Source organism: Gadus macrocephalus, chromosome 22, assembly GCF_031168955.1.
Source record: "Gadus macrocephalus chromosome 22, ASM3116895v1".
Classification (NCBI taxonomy): Eukaryota; Metazoa; Chordata; class Actinopteri; order Gadiformes; family Gadidae; genus Gadus; species Gadus macrocephalus.
Window position 1 is genome coordinate 10,916,660 of NC_082403.1, and position 13,675 is coordinate 10,930,334.

General features: G+C 45.1%; 1 protein-coding gene and 1 long non-coding RNA gene across 3 annotated transcripts in view; both read left to right on the plus strand.

Annotated features, from left to right (window-relative positions):
• Window positions 1-13,675, plus strand: part of ndufs6 (NADH:ubiquinone oxidoreductase subunit S6) — a 59,316-nt gene that overhangs the window by 28,115 nt on the left and 17,526 nt on the right. The gene's annotated exons all lie outside the window — the stretch shown is intronic.
• Window positions 1,915-6,001, plus strand: LOC132451524 (uncharacterized). 2 transcript variants are annotated; one of them, XR_009524130.1, is made up of 4 exons: window positions 1,915-2,169; window positions 2,509-2,628; window positions 3,440-3,491; window positions 4,840-6,001. It is a non-coding gene; the product is annotated as an uncharacterized LOC132451524 (long non-coding RNA). The 2 variants fall into 2 exon arrangements; XR_009524131.1 differs by having other exon boundaries at window positions 2,509-2,618.

Here is a 13,675-nt window from a genome sequence, read left to right on the forward strand (position 1 = left end):
CCACACAGTACTCTACATTCTCCCTTTTTTGAATCTTTCCTTTTTACAACTTTCCATACATTTGCAAATTGTTGACTGCTGCTGAACTTGTAGGCTACTGCTGCTTCATACTTCAATGTGGTTTTATTCTGTGCTAAATTATTTTAATTTCTTGCAATGTGGTTTGATTCTATGCAATACGGTTTTAATTCTTTGCAATTCTATGCACTACGATTCTAATTCTTTGCAATTCTATGCACTACGATTTTAATTATTTGCAGTTATATGCTCTATATGATTTTTATTATTTGCCATTCTATGCACTACGATTTTTCATTCTTTGCAATTCTATGCATTATACGATTTTATTTCTTTGCAATTCTATGCACTAAGATTTCAATTCTTTGCAATTCTCTGCACTACGATTTTAAGTCATTGCGATGTGGTTTTATTCTGTGCAATATAATCTGAAATATGTACTCGGACAATTGCAGTTGGCCAATTGGGGAGTATAGTCGACCTATGGCTATAAGATGTGTATGTAGACATACTGACTGTACAGCAAATGCAATTGTGTTGGGAGCGTTTCACCTGGTAGCCTGGAAGCTAGTTTGCTCCAACGCAACTGTGTTGGGAGCGTTTCACCTGGTAGCCTGGAAGCTAGTTGCTGGTTTGGTTTCAATTGTTGGTTTTTGGCTTGGTAGGTTTGAATTTAGCAGATGGATTAGTTGATTTACACATCCACACAGTACTCTACATTCTCCCTTTTTTGAATCTTTCCTTTTTACAACTTTCCATACATTTGCAAATTGTTGACTGCTGCTGAACTTGTAGGCTACTGCTGCTTCATACTTCAATGTGGTTTTATTCTGTGCTAAATGATTTTAATTCCTTGCAATGTGGTTTGATTCTATGCAATACGGTTTTAATTCTTTGCAATTCTATGCACTACGATTTTAATTCTTTGCAATTCTATGCACTACGATTTTAATTCTTTGCAATTCTATGCATTATACGATTTTAATTCTTTGCAATTCTATGCACTACAATTTTAATTCTTTGCAATTCTATGCATTATACGATTTTAATTCTTTGCAATTCTATGCATTACGATTTTAGTTATTTGCAGTTATATGCTCTATGATTTTTATTATTTGCAATTCTATGCACTACGATTTTTCATTCTTTGCAATTCTATGCATCATACGATTTTAATTCTTTGCAATTCTATGCACTAAGATTTAAATTCTTTGCAATTCTATGCACTACGATTTTAAGTCATTGCAATGTGGTTTTATTCTGTGCAATATAATCTGAAATATGTACTCGGACAATTGCAGTTGGCCAATTGTGGAGTATAGTCGACCTATGGCTATAAGATGTGTATGTAGACATTCTGACTGTACAGCAAATGCTATTGTGTTGGGAGCGTTTCACCTGGTAGCCTGGAAGCTAGTTTGCTCCAACGCAACTGTGTTGGGAGCGTTTCACCTGGTAGCCTGGAAGCTAGTTGCTCCAACGCAACTGTGTTGGGAGCGTTTCCCCTGGTAGCTTGGAAGGTAGTTTGCTCCAACGCAACTGTGTTGGGAGCCTTTCGCCTGGTAGCTAACCTGTGTGTTGTATTTATTCATATTACTTGATTGTCTAGCATCTGCATTAGCTAGCTATAGCTGCTGTATACGGGGAATGGGTTAGCCTAGCGATTTTTAGTGCTTGCACTTGGTCCTATGAACATCGACACCGGCAAATTCAGATTTGTAGTACTGCAAATTTAAATTTTTGACAAATTTTCCATTTCAATATTTTGTCAAATTTCACAAAGTCCATTCCCAGATATGTACGAACTTCAGCAATGGAGGCAAGTAAGGTTTATCACCTTCTATAGCAATTACTTGACTTAAATTATTTGCTCTATAAAAACATACGGTTCTCACTGTACCATAATCATCTTGCTAGATATGCCTCATGCTGTCCTTTATATTACTTATTTGCAAGGAATTTAAGCATTGACAATTATTTATGAACGTTGAACCATGAAAGAATTGAATTATTTTTGTTCAGGGGTGGGTTTGCCCCTGTACATTTATTTCAAGATCAGTGTTCTACAGCGTTTGTCAAATTCAGGACTGGTGCTGGAAGCTGTAGGTGGAGGGAAGACCAGGAATGGTGCAGCTCTGCAGATGCTGAAGGGTAAGACAATGGAATACACATATTGATGGCTTGCTTGGATTGTTTAGAATGACACGGTCAGCGACTCATCGTACAGATCTAAAGTAATCCATACAGATGTGTTCATTCTGACTGGCTGTTAAGAAAGCATTCTCGGCCACTAGGACTAGTCAGGATGTGTATTACTTGGGGTTGGGAGTAATAACTATTGTAATTAGTTCTATCAAAACAGCCCACTATGTACTGTGCTGTAAAAGTGCATATAAAATACCCTATTGACATCTGAGTGAAGTGTTGGACTGCATTAATGGGGAGAAAACAAATGTCCAGTGTGCCAAAGGGTCACGTGTGTTCCTGGAGGGACTGAGGCGACGCAGTCGGAGGTCCCTGCGGTGGCGGTCAGCGGGAGGTGTCAAGACCAACCAGCTCCTCGTCCAGGAAAGGGGAATTCTTCAGACCGTTCTTCAAAGGTTCAATAAAGTAAATCTTATCATCTAAAAAATCTAGGACACAGTAGCTGGGTTCATCAGCAAATTGTAGCTGGGCTTTTGGTCCCCCAGAATAAAAGTCAATGGTGCTGAGGAGCGCTGCTCAGGTGACCCCCCCCCCCCCTTATTTATTATCTCTCTCCCCCCCCCTAGAGGGGGGTGGGGGATGGGGGGGAGTTAGAGATCTACCTATTTATTTTTTATTTATTATGTTGTTGTTTTTTTCCACAATGTCTTGTTTTTTAAACGATTTATGATGACTATATGCTCTGTAAGGTGACCTTGGGTGTCTTGAAAGGCGCCTCTAAATTAAATGTATTATTATTATTATTTCCAATGGTAGAGAGGTGCGTGTTATTTATTCGAGAGATGGTACATGAAACGGATGACCTGTTAAGATGCTAGGGGGATCAACTCCCAGCAGCGGTACCGTATCCCCAACGTCTTAATGTTGTAACCTGTCAAACCCAACGCTAACATTTCGGGAAGCTTTCAGTGCATCCTGACAATGCCACTGTTGGATACATTTACACTTGGTTGGGGCCATTGTATAAAATTAATCCATCGATACCATCTCAAAATAATGCTCTCATAGTGTGTGCTTTTGATTTTTTTTTTTCGCTTAGTCAAACTGATATTGGCTAATGCTTAAGAATCGTAAAAATGAATAATTGCTCTTCCGGTCACACAATGCTTGCTTCCATCCTTTGTATAATTTTTATACCTACCCTTGGTGTATATTTTTTGCCCTTCTTGCTATGACTAATTTCCACTTGAGATCAACAAATTACTGTTTTTTTCAGGTCACGATGGAAGAGCAGATGGCTGTGCAGTTGCCATGGTGGAGAGACCCAGGTGAGAACTTTGATAAACGGTTCCTTCATTCTTAAATGGACCAAATGGCAATCACATAATCCCTCCCGATTTTAATAAAAATTTTGAAGACTGGGAGTAGCTGAACTGACTTGTATACATTTATTGATGAAAGATGGTAATCCAGCACTGACTATTTTAATGTGGTTTTGATGTTGATGCACTATACAATTTTAATTCTTTGCAATTCTATGCACTATACGATTTAATTCTTTGCAATTCTATGCACTATACAATTTTAATTCTTTGCAATTCTATTCACTATACGATTTTATTTATTTGCTATTCTATGCACTATACAATTTTAAGTCTTTGCAATTCTATGCACTGCGATTTAAATTCTGTGCAATTCTATGCACTGTACGATTTTAATTCTTTGCCATATGGTTTTATTCTGTGCCGTATAAAACGGAATATGTGCAGTGCAGTTCCTTTGTGATTGTTCTCAGGCGGTGTCCTTTTGGTTCAATCCATCTAAACATGTAATCACCAGCGAGACTTGTGTTTACATGACACTCGAGAACCAAATTATTGGGTTAGTCTCACTGTGATTGTATTTTTAAGATGCATGTATACACCTTAGTCTGACAAAAATCAGACCGGATCGGGTTTCTCATCGTCGGGATTAAGACCTCTAGATTATTCGATTGATGGTCTCATTAATCGTGCATGTACGTTCAATCAGGGTTATGCGTTCTGCGCATGCTGGAGATTTTTTCCCAGAGCAGGAAATAGAAGGTGACAATAGTCATGGTGTTGTCACTGTCAAACGGCAAACACGATGGAGAGGTCCAGGAGCAAGACACACTTTTGGACTGACGAGGAAACTCACCATGATGTACCAGTTAAAATACGTGCACAATTTACAGTTTATGAATGGGAGGAAGACTAGAAACTGATTTATTTAAAAAAGGTGATTGAAATGGGTACAATGCCATGCCACCTATCGTACTGGGACATGACATGCTTCGGCCATTGAATCGATGTGTACTTGGACATTTGCAGTTGTTTCATAAAAAGGTTGAAGACTCCCTGGGAATAGCTCAACTGACTTGTATCAATTATACATACATTTATTGATGAAAGATGGTAATCCAGCACTGACGATTTTGATGTTGTTGCCGTAATGACTTGAAGCCTTTTCTCTCCTGTAAATCAATATAAAATCCAACCTAAATTACTGAATGTAATGACCTATGTTTGATGCCAGATGGTGTTGTTACTGCATTTGTGTCTTTGATTGGCCTTCACGTTTGGTGATCAGAATGTCTTCTAAATCTGCCAGCACACTGTGAGACTGACTTTACTTTGTGCCTTCAATTTATTTCAGAGTATGATGACCGAACAGTTGATCTACAACGATGGCCTACTCCCCATCCACCCTGAGGATCCCTGGCTACACCTACAATCCAATCTACCCCAGACATAACCACTCGGAGCTCAACAACTCCTACAACTCCTCCTGCCTCCTACACACCATACTGTTACCACTTTACCATTTTAACTTTAAAAAAAAGTACTGTAATTCACACCATGTTGTAGGAAAAGCATGTTTAGCTCAATGACTTATACATTCTATTTCTGTGACCCCAACTATTGTATTTCTAACCCAGTTACCTCGTAACCCTCTTTCTAAGGGAGCGACTAAAGGGACAAAGCTGGAGCAAACCTGAGCTTAACAATCTTTCTAATCTTTCTTTCAAATGTCCTAAATTGAAACATATAAAATGCCTAAAGTAACTTGTCTAACAAAACAAAAAGCCAACCTAATACCCAAACTTAACCATCTAACTAAAGATCTCAAATGCCTAAACTCTCTTACCTTAACCGAGTACCTAAACCGAACCATTTAACTAAACATCTCAAAGGCCTAAACTCGCTTACCTCAACCTAACCTAATACCCAAACTTAACCATCTAACTGAAGAGCTCAAACACCTAAACTCTTACCTTAACCTAGTACCTAAACTGAACCATCTAACTAAACATCTCAAAGGCCTAAACTCGCTTACCTCAACCTAACCTAATACCCAAACTTGACCATCTAACTTAAAAGCCCAAATGCTTAAACTCTTACCCTAACCTGGTACCTAAACTTGACAATCTAACTAAGCATCTCTAATAACTAAACTCTTTCCTAATACCTAAACACTCTTTAATACAATCACTAATGCCTAAACATAAACAAACACCAATAATAAAAGTTAACCATCCTTAATCTTAAACCCAAACCAGACTTGTCCCTGGGTCGCTCCACTTTGTTTCTTTAAAGGCATCTCTTTTCCCCTGCATCTGTGTTTTATTCCTTGAGGACTTCAGGTGGGGTGCCATACAGTGTTGCATGGGTTCTTGGGTCAATTGTGGCACCCATTGCACTCCTGACCATCCCTGGAAGAAGGGATCCCCTCCACTGCGTTTCTTCTCAAGATTTCTTCCTTGCTGATTCAAGGGAGTTTTTTCTTGCCCGTGTGGGGGCATGGGTAAAGGGGGGTGTCACAAAATTGAATTGAATTGAATAAAGATACTTCATCTTTACAGATTTTGTTTTGGGGAATTGGGACAGCTGAGCAGCTTAAGCATCCTTACTGGTGAATCTGATCTGACGATATCAATCATTGGACTATGAAGCTGCAGAGTTCTTCCAATAAAGGTTTCCAATCCAGGATAGCTTTTAACACACTTTATTTGTTAAAGTATTTCGGTATGGTAACTACGGAGCAAAAGGAGGTGGAAGCGTGTTGAACACGTGCTGAGCGTCTCCCTGCTGATCAAAAACATTAACCCTTTGTCTGGTAGCAGCTAGAAGATTCTGAAGTCCAACTTCTCTGTCGAGATTGAACTGAAATGCAATGCACAACATGCAATTTGTCCTTATCTCAATTTTTAAAACTTTTTATATTTTTTATTATTACTATTTATTGTGCTGCGCCCTCTCGCTCTCTCTCTCTCGATCTCTCTCTCTGTATTAATACTGTACTTGACTTGGGAAGCCCTGCACAAGAATTCCAATGTGTTTGAACTGTCTTGTTTATGCACAAATGGCGAATAAAAACCTTTGAACCTTTTAACCTTTTTTTTTTTAACCTTTTTGAGATTGATAGGGTGAAGTGGGCGTGGCCTATGTGACGTATTAGCCTCGGCTTCACCTATCTAAAGGTGCTGCCTTCTGTGTGGTTGGAGCAGCTATTGCAGCCTTCAATAAGGTCCTGCTCCCCTTGTGGCAATGTATAGTATTTAGGGCTTATATGTTTGGTCCTGCTTCCTTGGGGCTTACTTGGGGGCAGCTCAGGTTCTTAAAATACGTAACAAAGCCAATAACATAAGGCTGAATATGTGAAAAGACAAGGTAGATAATGATCGAGGAGTAAACAAGGAAATGATTGGTAAATATCTAACATGGAACCAAATGCCTATTTATTTGATCTGTTACTGAGGGGCCGGCTTAGGTCAGGAGGTAGAGCAGTTGTCTTGTAACCGAAAGGTTGCTAGTTTGATCCCCAGCTCCTCCTAGCTGAGTGTTGATGTGTCCCTGAGGAGTGCCATACAGTGTTGCATGGGTTCTTGCTAGATTGCATTACGGCTGAGGCCATTGATTAAGATTGTTAATTTGAAGAGTATGAATAAAGAGTAATTGAAGTGGATTGTTGAATGTCTTTCAAATTTGTCACAATAGGGAAATCTGTTTTGAATGCATCTAGGTGAAGTGTTTATTGCTACTATAAAACACCAAGAATAGCAGGCTATGTATAAATACTGACCATATTTTTTTTAATAAAAAAACCCTATGTAGCCATCACTCACCCTCAGGCTCTTGTCTAACCCTGCTGAGCACGCCTGGTTGGCGCTGTACTTCGCTGAAGGCCATTTGACTTCATAAAAGCTGCAGTTCGTAAATGGTGACAAAGAAGTCCTTATGTAGGAAAGGTGAAGGAAGGATGAAAGGGGTGCTGGTTCTACTGGTCTAATCTAATAAAAGGGGGGCTGGTTCTACTGGTCTAATCTAACAAAAGGGGGGCTGGTTCTACTGGTCTAATCTAATAAAAGGGGGGCTGGTTCTACTGGTCTAATCTAATAAAAGGGGGGCTGGTTCTACTGGTCTAATCTAATAAAAGGGGGGCTGGTTCTACTGGGCTAATCTAATAAAAGGGGGGCTGGTTCTACTGGGCTAATCTAATAAAAGGGGGGCTGGTTCTACTGGGCTAATCTAATAAAAGGGGGGCTGGTTCTACTGGGCTAATCTAATAAAAGGGGGGCTGGTTCTACTGGGCTAATCTAATAAAAGGGGGTGCTGGTTCTACTGGTCTAATCTAACTCAAAACTCACCTGTTCAAACTCGCACACAACGTCTAACTGATCACTGTTTTGATTGTTTGTTTGTTTTGTTTTGTCTTGGTTTTATTTATTATGTTTTTCTTTTGTTTTGTTTTTTCAAAATGTCTTGTTTTTTAAACGATTTATGATGACTATATGCTCTGTAAGGTGACCTTGGGTGTCTTGAAAGGCGCCTCTAAATTAAATGTATTATTATTATTATTAGATTTGGAGTCTCCGTCTGAATGCCCAGACTCCGTTTGAGGAGCCTTCTGCTTGAGGTGATGCGTTGCAGCGTTGGTGTTGCGTGGTTTGGGGATGGGCTTATGAGGCGGCTCTGGGCTGGCCGCTGTCGGAGGAGTTTGGGGGAAAGTGTGTGCAGTAAGGAATGGAGAAGAAAAGAAAAGCCGGTGAAAACAAGTAGGAAAACACTTGATCACTAGGACAGGGGTATTGACAAATAAGACCTATTAAAGACCAACGGTTCCTAATGCATACTATCAGGTGGGGTGCAGACTGCAACACTATTTGTTTGCTGCGTTCAAATGCCAGGGCTCTACTCTATTGGGAGGTTTATGTGCCAACTACTCTCTAAACTAAGGTCATATACCCTCTTGCGGTAGGCCAGGCTTGTATTCATCTTCAGTGTTTTCAGCCCCTGGCTTTTTGACCTTTATAAATCTAGCCTTACCAGATTTATAAAAAAATGGTAAAAGAAAATTGTATTTCTGACGCCACTCATTGTGCAGTACATTTATATTATTGAGGCAGGGTGTAAATCTTAAATCTCATAAAATGATGAGAGCAAGAAGTGAGAGCGGGTTTTAAAGGTAGGGGAGGTTTCACAATCGGTTATTTGGTCTCCGGTTCTCCGAGGTGCTCGCGCACCAGCAGTCAGTCCGTGAGAATCGTTCCCGGTTCGGGGCGATTCTCACGGGCTCCTCCCACCAGCAGGCCGGGAGGGGTCCGGGCAGGTCCCAGCGTTCCAGGGGGCCGCCTCCGACTCCAGCCCCGGTGCCGCAGCAGCAGCAGCCGCAGCCGCAGCCGCCGCAGACGGGAAGAGCAGCGCCACGGACCGCGAAGTTCCGGAAGCTTGCTCCTACTTTTTCTTTCCCTATTAAAGAAAAAAAGTAAAGACCGTTCGGCCGAACGGCAGTACATGGTACCTAAAGAGCGATATTCCTCAGGCCACCTGCGTCCTACGCTTGTGGTGCGTTCCTCCATGTTGCCTCTTTCCCCCCCTCAGCCCGGTGGCTGTAGGGTGGCGGTCGGACGGCGTGTTCACATGGCCTCTGGTTCACCTGCTTCTAAAAAGCGGCATCATTTGGAGCCTCGTGGACGGATCAGAGACTCGTTGCACGAGCCCGTGGATACGGCCGCTTGTAGCGGTCTCCTGGTTCCCCACATTATAGGTGAGGAGACGGGTCCGCGCGCTGTGGCTACAGCCTGCGGACAGCGCATGCGCACAGGTGTGGCGGCCGGGCGGCTCGCTCCCTGTTCAGTGGGCACCAGCGCGACGTCTAGACAGCTCGTTGTTTTTACAGCGGCTGGTTCTGGTACGTCTCCTACGCTCGCTGAGCCTCCTCCCTTTCATGGGAAGCCCCCCTTGGTTCACACGCAGTGTGGAGGCGGTAGGGGCAGAGGAATACGGGTTATTCCTGGACGGTCTTCCTCAGCTGTCGGCTCGCCCTCTCTCCGACCGCTATGCGTGTTGGCAAGAGCGGTGCGTTCTGCCATCGTGGTTGGACACCACGTTGAGATGGGGCCATCCCATACAGTTCAAGCGTCGTCCCCCACACTTTATGGGGTTGGTGGAGACCACGCTACGGGACCCGGCTGCGAGCAGGGCTCTGGCATTAGAGGTGGCCCATCTCTTGGAGAAGGGGGCCATCACTGTCGTTCCCCCCCATGAGACTCACCTAGGGTTTTATTCCCACTTCCTGGTTTCCAAGAAGTCAGGGGAAAAGAGACCTATTCTGGATCTTCGCGTGTTCAACAGATTCGTTGCCACGAGGAAGTTCAGAATGCTCACTGTCGGAGCGTTGTTCCGGTGTGTGAGAGAGGGCGATTGGTTCACATCCCTGGATCTCAAGGATGCTTACTTCCACGTCCCTGTTCGGCATGCGCACAGGAAGTTTCTCCGCTTTGCCTTTATGGGGATGGCGTACGAGTACCAGTGTCTGCCGTTCGGCTATTCCCTGGCTCCGCGCACCTTCTCGAAGTGTGTGGAGACGGCGTTGGAACCGCTCAGGCGTCAGGGACAGAGGATTCTCTTCTACCTAGACGACCTGCTTATTCTGAGCAACTCAGAAGAGACCGCGAGAAGGGACACCATGTTGGTGATAAACCATCTCTCCTTCCTGGGTTTTGCCATCAACTGGGAGAAGAGCTCCCCGCTCCCCAGCCGGCAGACAGTCTACTCGGGGCTTTGCCTAGACTCAGCCACCATGACTGCGATGCTTTCGCCTCCTCGGCGAGACGCCATCCTGTCGGCGCTCTCCCGTTTTTCACGTTCGCAGAAACGTGACCGCACTGTCCACCATGCGCCTGTTAGGGCTGATGGCAGCTGCCCACCCCGTGGTCCCCCTGGGTCTGCTCTTTATGCGCAGACTCCAGCGGTGGTTTGCTCGCCAACGGTTGGACCCCAGGCGACACAAGCTCAGGGTGCTCCTCGTTCCCCGTTCGGTGTCGCCAGACCTGGAATATTGGAAAAGACCCTCCGCCCTTCTCAGGGGTGTTCCCCTGGGCAGGGTGGCGTCCTACGTAGTGGTCTTCACGGACGCCTCGTTGACGGGTTGGGGAGGAACGTGCCTCTCTCACTCGGTCGGAGACGAGTGGCGCACGCCCCCTATAGCACACATAAATGTGTTGGAGCTTGACGCTGTGAGGAAAGTGCTGTTGCATTTCTTTCACCTGGTGCGCGGCCGCCACGTTCTGATCAGGACAGACAGCGTGTCGGCGGCGGCGTACATCAACAGACAGGGGGGAGTCCGCTCCCCTGCTCTCCACCGAAAGGCGGTCGAGCTCTGGCTTTGGGCTCATCAGTATCTCCTCAGTCTGAGAGCCCTGCATATCGCGGGCGCCCAGAACTTTGGGGCGGACCTCATGTCTCGAGGCGGTCCCCGCCGAGACGAGTGGCGGTTACATCCCGACATTGTCAGACTGATCTGGCAGAGGTTCGGGACAGCGCAGGTGGACCTCTTTGCGTCCAGGGAGAACACGCACTGCAGGTGGTGGTTCTCCCTCAGCCCTCGGGATCTTCCCCCGTTGGGGGTGGATGCGTGGGCACACACACCTTGGCCGCGGGCTCTCTTGTATGCGTTTCCCCCGCTCCAGCTGATCCTTCCTCTTCTGGAACGGGTCAGACAGGAGAGACTGTCCCTGATATTAGTGGCCCCGGAGAACCGTTCAGCTCTGTGTTTTCCAGAGCTGGCCGCGCTCTCGTGGTCGGCGCCGTGGCCGGTACCGTTCAGGCCGGATGCGCTTTCACAGGCCCACGGGACGGTGCACCACCCGTCCGATGTCTCGGGACGGCTGTTGGTTTGGCTCCTGAGAGGTTGATCCTGCAGGGCAAAGGTTTGCCTGAGACGGTTATCAACACTATTCAGAGCGCTTGTGCGCCTTCTACTTCTTCCCTCTATGCGGCGAAGTGGTGCGCCTTCTCTATTTGGTGTGAGAGGAACCACGCTGTCTATCTCGATGCGAAGTGGGAAGTGTGCTTTCGTTTCTGCAAAACTTATTGGAAAAAGGTTTGGCCTTCTCCACTATCAAGGTCTATGCGGCAGCCGTTTCGGCTGGCCATGCAGGCTGTGATGGTGGACCGATCTTCAGCCATCCACTGGTCAAGAGGTTCTTGCGTGGGGCTAGACGGGTTAGGCCTGTTTTCACGCGTGCTTACACCACGCTGGGATCTCCCCACCGTGTTGCGCGGATTGTCCAGGGATCCTTTCGAGCCTCTTTCTCAGGCCCCCTTGGATGCCCTGTCCTTTAAGACGGCACTCTTGTTGGCCTTGGTTTCTGCCAAGCGGGCCGGTGAGCTAACCGCTCTGTCTGTCAGCCCGAGTTGCTTGTTGCTAAACGAGGACAGCTCCTTCGCGTTGCGCAGACCTAATCCTGCGTTCCTCCCGGAGAACATTGATAGTTATTTTCGGTCGAGGGATATTGTGCTTAAGGCTTTTCACCCCCCGCCTCATTCTAGTGAGGCGGAGGCGGAGTTGCATCTCCTGTGCCCGGTGCGGGCGCTGGCTATGTACGTGACTCGCTCGGCCGCGTTCCGCTCCACACAACAGTTGTTTGTGTGTTATAGCGACGCTAGCAGGGGCCGCGCTCTCTCTAAGCAGCGGTTTTCTCGCTGGGTATGTGAGGGTGTTTGCTTAGCCTACTCTCGGCAGGGCTTGGCGCCACCGTTGGGCGTTTTTTCCCCCTCTTCCCGTCTTCAACATACGTTGAGTAATGTAGGATTGTATTCCTTAATATTAGAATAAGTAGGCTAGTAGAATGTAAGCCATACTCTGCAGCTGTTGGTGTGGGAGTGAATTCTAAATTATATATCATGTGACCAGATGAAGATAAATACCTCTTCCTCCTTCACCCTCAACTTGAACTTTTTTAGGACACAAATCCTTTGAGCAACTTGTGTCACATCTCGGTCAGATCTCCCCCCGCACCACGCTCTTTTGATTGTTGCTGACTATTACATTACTGTTTGGCGAGGGAAGTCTGAGATGTCGAAACACTTTCAGTTTCACATGTGCAAAACGAGAAAAATAAGCGGCAAGTTATTTTCTGTTGCAAATGTTGCATATATAGGGGTTGATGGTTAACACGTTTTTCGTTATTCTATTTATTTCAATGTAAATGTGTACGTTTGCATGGGAGAACTGCTTGAATTATAGTTATTAATTAATTTAGTAATTAATATATATAGTATATTAGAGTAATTATATCTATACCTATATCTTTATCAATACATTATCTAACAATTTAAATAGTTGCTGGCTGTACTCAGCGGTTTTCTCGCTGGGTATGTGAGGGTGTTTGCTTAGCCTACTCTCGGCAGGGCTTGGCGCCACCGTTGGGCGTTAAAGCTCACTCCACACGGAGCGTGGCCTCTTCAACGGCTCTACTCAGGGGCGTTTCGGTGGAAGACATCTGCGCGGCTGCGTCTTGGTCTTCCCCCGGCCCCTTTGTCCGTTTTTACATGTTAGACATGTCCAGGGGCTCACTCGGCAACTCTGTGCTGGAGTCCAGGACCCCTTTTACGGCTTAAGAATATAGACATGTTCTCTAAAGCGGCGTGGTTGGATTTCCTCTCGCCGGCTGGCGAGTTGGACTTGATTACCAGTCTAAAGAAGACATTTGAAATGACAAGTTAAAAGTAGGAAAGTCTATCAAATGCATGAACCTTTTTCCATATTACCGAATGTGCTGCCGGATCTCCGCCACCAGATGGCGCCCGAGAGGGTAAAACCATGGGTTATACGTTTAGACCCGCCCACATTTAGCTCCTCCTCGATCTGCGGGCTGCAGTCAGGGGCACTTGCATTCATTGATCCGTCTCTGCTCAGCAAGTTGGTAGACAAACCACACGAGGGCGCCACTGCTTATTTCAAGCATTCGTCACGAGAAAACTAGGGAAGCGCATACATTCAGCTTAAAAGTTTCGTCTGTTATTTTGCGATAGTGAAACGCCATTTGTAATGCTTTGAAGGTAACTTTATCATGTTAGATTTTTCAAAAATACGGTAAAGATATGGTATTCATGTTGCAAAAAACGACAGGCATATTTTAGAAGTGTTTTGGATGGAATGGTTTGAAATTAGTTTTTTGTCGGAATGGATTTTGGGACAAGCAGCG